The sequence below is a fragment of the Spinacia oleracea genome, chromosome 4 (genome assembly GCF_020520425.1).
Source record: "Spinacia oleracea cultivar Varoflay chromosome 4, BTI_SOV_V1, whole genome shotgun sequence".
NCBI classification, from domain to species: domain Eukaryota; kingdom Viridiplantae; phylum Streptophyta; class Magnoliopsida; order Caryophyllales; family Amaranthaceae; genus Spinacia; species Spinacia oleracea.
This window is the reverse complement of record NC_079490.1, coordinates 85,718,339-85,726,203: the sequence shown is the minus strand read 5'-3', so window position 1 is coordinate 85,726,203 and position 7,865 is coordinate 85,718,339. Positions and strand designations below refer to the sequence as shown.

The window sequence follows — 7,865 nt, the reverse complement described above, 5'->3', positions numbered from 1 at the left end:
TGAACCCTCGTTCGCACATACATTCTAAGTACCGAACATTCACGAACACGTTCAAAAGAAAAAATAAACGTTCAAAATAACAACAAGAGCGATCAAAGTCTTACGCCTCAAGGTATGTTCCTCGGGACACATAGACTCGCCCAACTATTGCAATAACTGTACGCCTTAAAAGCAACAGTTCCTTTAAATAATCTCCCCAAAACGACAAACACCGTAGTCCACAAATTGGCTACAGCGCCTAGAAGAAAAATTGACATGTGCTTCCCTTCAAGTGCGGCTCATATAATAAATTGGCAGCACTTGTGATCACTAAAACAAATCATTTTCACAAGTGCGGGTCATTTTAGAAAAGTGGCAGCACTTGAGTTTAAGTGCGGGCTTTAAAACTCAAGTGCAGGCTCATTTCACAAGTGCCGCACAAAACTTTTCTAAATATACAATTAAAAAAAAAAATTCTAAAATTAACGAAGCTTCATTTTCGCTCTCCCCAATTTTCTCCCTCTTCACCTACGTTTTCTCTCTCCTCTGCGGTCGCCGTTTCTTCTTCACCGCCGAATCTCTCCGCCATTGCGTAGTTTCTCATTGATGTTGGGGGGTTGATTGTTGCAGTAGCTCCACCCTCCATCTCACTTGTCTTTGCGATCTCCCTCGTCTCCAGTCACTGCGTTCTCCCTCGTCTCCAGTCTGTACCGCCGCCGCCAACGGTGGTCCTGAATCCACCACCAACTAGGCAGAGATGAAGAATAGACCAGAAGATTCGAGTCACCCTAATTTGAAGAAATCATTCAACTATTCAGGTGAATTAAGTTGCCCATGTAATTCCTCTATCTCTCTTTGTGATTTAACCTACGTTTTAGTTTCAATTCATCTGTAGAATTCAATTCAAATTCATCTGTAGATTTCCCAGTTATAAAATTCACTAATTTCTGCTTAATTATTCAATAAATTATCAATCGAATTTCTATTGTTCTAAAGAACTGAAATTTCTTATTCAGTACCAAATATAAAGAATTGGGTTTTTATTTTTTTAATTTCTTATAATTATTTGTGCAGAATTATGCTATGTTTCAATTTAATTATCTTTTCTTTCTTGAAAATTAGCTGATTGTAATTTACTTCACATTAAATTATGAATAATTATTTATGGAGTAGCAATTAAAATGCTCGTTGAACTTAATTGGCAGTGTAATACTCCTAGCAGGTTTCCCCAATTGAATTGATTCATTCTTAGGAAGCAGAAAGTTCATTTGTTAAGGAAAACAAATTGTGATTGTAATTATGATAGGTAGTCTAAGTTGGAGGGAGGCAATGAAACTCTGTGATGTTGATTGTGACCTTGGCCTGAGAAATAAGATTGCAATCTAATACTAATAGTTAGTTATGAAAGCTTTTCTGTAATAGGTGATTAACAGTCTGCAAGTATTTACTCTCATTTAGTAATATGGTTAATGGCCTATGTTTAGCTTTGATGTCATTATGTGTTCAAGGGGCGACTTGTATACTCTGGTAAATGCAAGGGACACGAATCAAAATCAATTTGGAATTTCATCTTCCCAGCTGAACTTGTCCATTTTTTCTAGTGCCATATTATGATTGTCAGTTGTCATGATTTTATACTTAAGAGTAATATTCCAATTCAAAACCCATATGCGTCTTTAAATTTTATTTTGGGGACGCTTCTAACTGTTTTACACTAGTTTCTGTCCGGACTAGTGATGGTATTTACTGCTCTGCTTACTGCTGTTATTGTTTACTGCTGCTGCATACTGTACGCACTCTAATCCGAACTGTTGTTGCTGCTGTTGTGCATCACTTTATGCAACTGGTGTGGGTGTTTAGGGCCGAAGTGTGTTGGGTTTAATCGGGTGGGGTCTGCATCAGCTGCTACAACAACATTTTTGGCTCTTTGAGTGAGTCGAGTGACCACGTTTAATGCTAACGCATACAATCAGATGGGTTCTGCATCTGCTCTACATCACCGTCTTTGGCTCTTGGAGTGACAAAGTTGAGAGGTAATTTTAATTAGTTATTGACTTTTTGGCATTTGATAGATTTTTTCTTCTGCATTTAGCAATTATACTTTGAAATGGATGCATAATTAACACTCAGTATGTGAGTAACAATAGAATATTCAGTAGTAGTCGAGAAATATATGCTCCGGGAGTGTGTTAATCTCTTACTGACTTGCTGTTGATGTATATTTTTTTTCGGGATTGTAGATGAAAACATTTGTTGACCTTTGCTTACTATTTATGTGTCAAATAGGCACCGAGTTGCATTGGTAGCTTAAGGAATTATTACCGTGAATCATGTAAATTGAGGTTGCCGTTGTGCATTGCTTAGTTTGTGGCTCTTAAGTAACCATGTTATTAATCTAATTACTATTATTAATTTGGAATTTAGCACTATAGGGGTAACGGAAATTCCATTTTCCAATGACAAATAAATGTGATTTTATGCCTGAATGGACTTTTGCTCATTCAATTTGATTGTTGGTGTTTGCTTTGCGATTCAGCCAGGTTGTCGATTTTCACCAATTGTCGGCTTTTGCCTTAGTTGCAAGTTATATTTGAGAATTAGTCTTTGAAATATTAAACAAAGTCTAATGAACATGTAAAGGGTTTAAAATACTTATTTAAGTTCATTAGTTGAAAGTTAGGAACGAAATAAGCCATTTTAGTCTAACTATAACGAATAAACGAGCCTTAAATGTACATAACATGACCAAAGTAGGTGATAATGAGTCTTTCAAACAAAAAAAACTAAGTGTATTAAGCATGTAAAACGTTTTAAATACTTATTTAAGTTCACTAGTTTAAAGTTGATACCAAAATAAACCATTTTAGGCAAAATGTCGCCTATAATGATCAAACGAGCCTTAAATGTGTATAACTTGACTAAATTAGGTGAGAATTAGTATTTGAACTTAAGTATATTTGACATGTAAAAGGTTTAAAATACTTATTTAAGTTCATTAGTTGAAAATTAGGACCGAAATAAACCATTTTAGTCAAAATGTGATCTATAATGATCAAACGAGCCTTAAAGGTGTATAACTTGACCCAAGTAGGTGAGAATGAATCTTAGAAACATTAAAGTTAGTCTAATAAACATGTAAAGGGTTTAAAATTCTTATTTATATTCATTAGTTCAAAATTGGGAGCGAAATAAGCCATTTTAGTCAAATACGACCTATAATAAACAAACTAGCCTAAAATGTGAATAACTTGTCCAAAGTAGGTGAGATTTAGGCTTAGAAACTTTAAAATAAACCTAATAAACTTGTAAATGGTTTTTAATACTTATTTAGGTTCATTAGTTCAAAGTTGGGACTAAAATAAGTCATTTTAGTCAAAATATGGCCTATAATGATCAAATAAGCCTTAAATGTGTATAACTTGACCAAAGTAGGAGAATGAGTATTTTAAAATTAAAACTAAGTATATTTTAAAATGGTTTCAAATACTTATTTAAGTTCATTAGTTGAAACTTAGGAGCAAAATAAGTCATTTTAGTTAAAATATGAACTATAATGAACAAACGAGCCTTAAATGTGCATAACATGACCAAAGTAGGTGAGAATGAGTATTTGAACATAAAAATAACTATATTTGACATGTAAAAGGTTTAAAATACTTATTTAATTTCATTAGTTGAAAATTAGGACCGAAATTAGTTTAAAACGAGTAGGTTTGAGATGGCCATTGAGTAAATGATGAGCCTAATGTGAAGTTTATGATCAATAACATTGGATCTTACAAGTTAAGATGCATACAATATTATGCAAGGTAGATGTTTCCAACCAGTTATCATATTTCGTAAAGCGCAAAGCATGCATGTTCAATAAATTGAAAAAGTTCCAACTTGACACTTCTGTTTTTTTTAATGTACTTTGCTTTTGGTTGGTAACATCTTACTCTTTTTTCTCACGGGTTCTATAGGTGTTTGCATGACATCTTCGCTATTTGGTAAATATGAAGATGGGGACATCGTGAATAAGTTACAAGAGATGTATGAGGTATATGGAATTTATCTATATCTATTTAGGTAAAAGGTTTAGAATATCTACTTAGATTCATTCGTTAAGAGTTAAGAGCGAAAACGACAATTTTAGTCAAAATAATGACATATAACAATCAAACGACCCTTAAATGTGCATAACTTGACCAAATTAGGCAATAATGAGAATTATAAACATAAACCTAAGTATATTAAACATGTAAAAGGTTTAGAATATCTATTTAAATTCATTAGTTAAGAGCTAGGAGCAAAAACGACAATTTTAGTCAAAATATGACATATAACGATTAAACGACCCTTACATGTGTATAACTTGACCAAACTAAGTAAGAATGAGACTTAGAAACATAAAACCAAGTATGTGAAACATTTATATGGTTTCAAATACCTTTTTAGGTTCATTAGTTAAGAGTTAGGAAAGAAAACGACAATTTTAGTCAAAATATGACATATAACGATCAAACGACCCTTAAATGTGCATAACTTGACCAAACTAGGTAAGAGTTAGACTTAGAAACTTAAAACCATATATGTTAAACATTTATATGGTTTGGAATACCTTTTTAGGTTCATTAGTTAAGAGTTAGGAGCGAAAACGATAATTTTAGTCAAAATATGACATATAAGGATCAAACGACCCTTAAATGTGCATTACTTGACCAAAATAGGTAAGAATAAGACTTAGAAACATAAAACCAAGCATGTTAAACATGTATATGGTTTAAAATACCTTTTTAGGTCCATTAGTTAAGAATTAGGAGCGAAAACGACAATTTTAGTCAAAATATAACATATAAGGATCAAAAGACCCTTAAATGTGCATAACTTGACCAAAATAGGAAAGAATGAGACTTAGAAACATAAAAACAAGTATGTTAACCATGTATATGGCTTCAAATAGCTTTTTAGGTTCATTAGTTAAGAGTTAGGAGCAAAAACGATAATTTTAGTCAAAATATGACATATAACGATCAAACGACCCTTAAATATGCATTACTTGACCAAACTAGGTAAGAATGAGACTTAGAAACATAAACCAAGCATGTTAAACATGTATATGGTTTAAAATACCTTTTTAGGTCCATTAGTTAAGAATTAGGAGCAAAAACGACAATTTTAGTCAAAATATAACATATAAGGATCAAAAGACCCTTAAATGTGCATAACTTGACCAAAATAGGTAAGAATGAGACTTAGAAACATAAAAACAAGTATGTTAACCATGTATATGGCTTCAAATACCTTTTTAGGTTCATTAGTTAAGAGTTAGGAGCGAAAACGACAATTTTAGTCAAAATATGACATATAACGATCAAACGACCCTTAAATATGCATTACTTGACCAAACTAGGTAAGAATGAGACTTAGAAACATAAAACCAAGTATTTTAAACAATTATATGGTTTGGAATACCTTTTTAGGTTCATTAGTTAAAAGTTAGGAGCAAAAACGACAATGTTAGTAAAATTATTACATATAACGATCAAACGACCCTTAATTGTGCATAACTTGACCAAATTAGGTAATAATGAGACTTATAAACATAAAAACAATATGTTAAACATGTAAAAGGTTTAGAATATCTATATAGGTTCATTAGTTAAGAGTTTGGATCGAAAACGACAATTTTATTCTTTATTTCATTGGTATGAGCAAATTAAGTCTTACTTTATTTTACGATACAATATTTATAATATAACTAACTAAAGTATACATATATTTTTTTTATTGTCGATCTTCGTAAGGTACTCAAAAATTCGAGGGAGGAGCCTTTCACGATTGAAGAGATAAATGAAGTTCGAGAAAAGTTGGCAAACTTCATTTCTAGTGATTGTCTTTGATATTTTCTTGTAGTGAATTTTAGTATTGTTTTTGATATTTCCTTGTAAAGAATTTTAGGTTACGGATGCTAGTTTTTTATGACTGTTATGTAATCGAGATTTCAACTGTACAATTTAATTATCTATATAACTGGGTACTTTTTTATATGATGTATGGAGGTTAACTAGTGGCGTGGTCCAATTATATAAAATATGTGGCAGGAAAATAGGATATATAACAAATACGGCTCGTTTATAGGCTCGTATATATATATCACAAGTGCGGACTCATTCCCAAAATTGGCAGCACAAAAGTTGTCAAGTGCGGGCTCATTTACAAAATTGCCAGCACAAAGTTTATCAAGTGCGGGCTCATTTTAAAAATTGGCAGCACAAAAGTTGTCAAGTGCGGGCACATTTAAAAAATTGGCAGCACAAAGTTTGTCAAGTGCGGGCACGTATTTGAAAATTGGCAGCACAAACTTTGTCAAGTGCGGGCACGTATTCGAAAATTGGCAGCACAAAGTTGTCAAGTGCGGGCACATTTTCTAAATTGGCAGCACAAAAATAGTTTTGTGCGGGCTCATATATTGGCAGCACTTGAGAAATGCCAAGTGTGGGCAGGCCATGTGCTACACATGTAAAAGCCCGCACTAAACCCCTTAAAATGAGCCCGCACTTGAGATTTTTTCCTCTAGTTTCTCGAGAAATCATCACGATCACTCAACTCATCGTGATCTCTAATAAAATTATACGTTGCAAAAATAAAGAAAAACAAAAGAGAAGCGAATACGTAGAATTTCCAAGTGAAATAAACGAACGAACAAGAGGCCAACTGTGTCATCAAAAGACCAGCCCAAAGAATATTATCAACGCCCCACTTGGGCGTGAATTATTTCAACGCCCAGGCCTGGGCGCCGAAAATGAGCCCAAAGAGGCCCTGACTTCTATAGGGTCCTGCCGTATCCCTTCGACTCAAAAATTGCCGATTTCTTTACTGAAAGTCGCACCTCACGGCTTTGTTAAGAGTAGCACACCACTACAAACATCGCTCGCACTTACGAGCACGATCCCAAACACAATCAAGGACATTACAAAATGGGTATCCCCAAGGAACCTCTTTGACAAGAAATGACCGTCAAGCACGAGTGCTTGGGGGCTCGAAAGAAAATATATATTTCAAAAGATAGTATAAAACAATATTCCCAGACTACGCTGTACGAAGTCCCGTGTTTGGATAAATCCCAAAAGATAAAACCGGATTACGACCTCAAGACAAAGGTCGCCGTTGATACTTATACATAGTCCCCTAATCTAGGACCCAAGTAGTGGCAAAATTGAGCCGTAAAGACTAACTCAAAACCATGAAAGATGATGACCACGAGACAATGGTCCGTCTAAGCACGTTGTCAACCCACATTCAGGTTGCAACTAAATCCGAGCATCCCTCGAAAGAAAATAAAATTCTTCAAAAAACAAAAACAGGCTCGCCATCTTCAGCCGGCGGGGTCTGCGTCACTAACCGCGCAGGTCCTCAGTTTTCGAAAATGAAAAGAAAATAAATTCTTCAAAAAAAAAAAAAAAACAGGCTCGCCATCTTTAGCCGGCGGGGTCTACGTCACAAACCGCGTAGGTCCTTATTTTCAAAACATTAAAACAGATTCGTCCACTTCTATCGGATGGGGCATCCACCCTTAGCGGACAGGCTCGCCAACCTTCAGCGGGCGGGGTCTGCGTCACTAACCGCGCAGGTTCTCAGTTTTCGAAAATGAAATCTTCAAAAAATAGGCTCGCCATCTTCAGCCGGCGGGGTCTACGTCACAAACCGCGTAGGTCCTTATTTTTAAAACATCAAAGCAGATTCGTCCACTTCTATCGGACGGGGCGTCCACCCTCAGCAGGACAGGCTCGCCCACCTTCAGCTGGCGGGGTCTGCGTCAACCGTGTAGGTCCTTAGTCGCTGCAGCGATAACTTTTTCCGGTTTATCCTTTTCCAAAAATCAAAGAATGGTTTATCTTTTTCCA

The 7,865-nt window shown here is 34.9% G+C and overlaps 1 long non-coding RNA gene across 2 annotated transcripts; it reads left to right on the top strand.

Annotated features, from left to right (window-relative positions):
* Positions 1-492: 492 nt before the first annotated feature.
* LOC130459410 (uncharacterized) lies at positions 493-5,989 on the top strand. 2 transcript variants are annotated; one of them, XR_008918795.1, is made up of 4 exons: positions 493-797; positions 1,840-2,012; positions 3,942-4,018; positions 5,766-5,989. It is a non-coding gene; the product is annotated as an uncharacterized lncRNA (long non-coding RNA). The 2 variants fall into 2 exon arrangements; XR_008918797.1 differs by having other exon boundaries at positions 493-815.
* Positions 5,990-7,865: the final 1,876 nt, after the last annotated feature.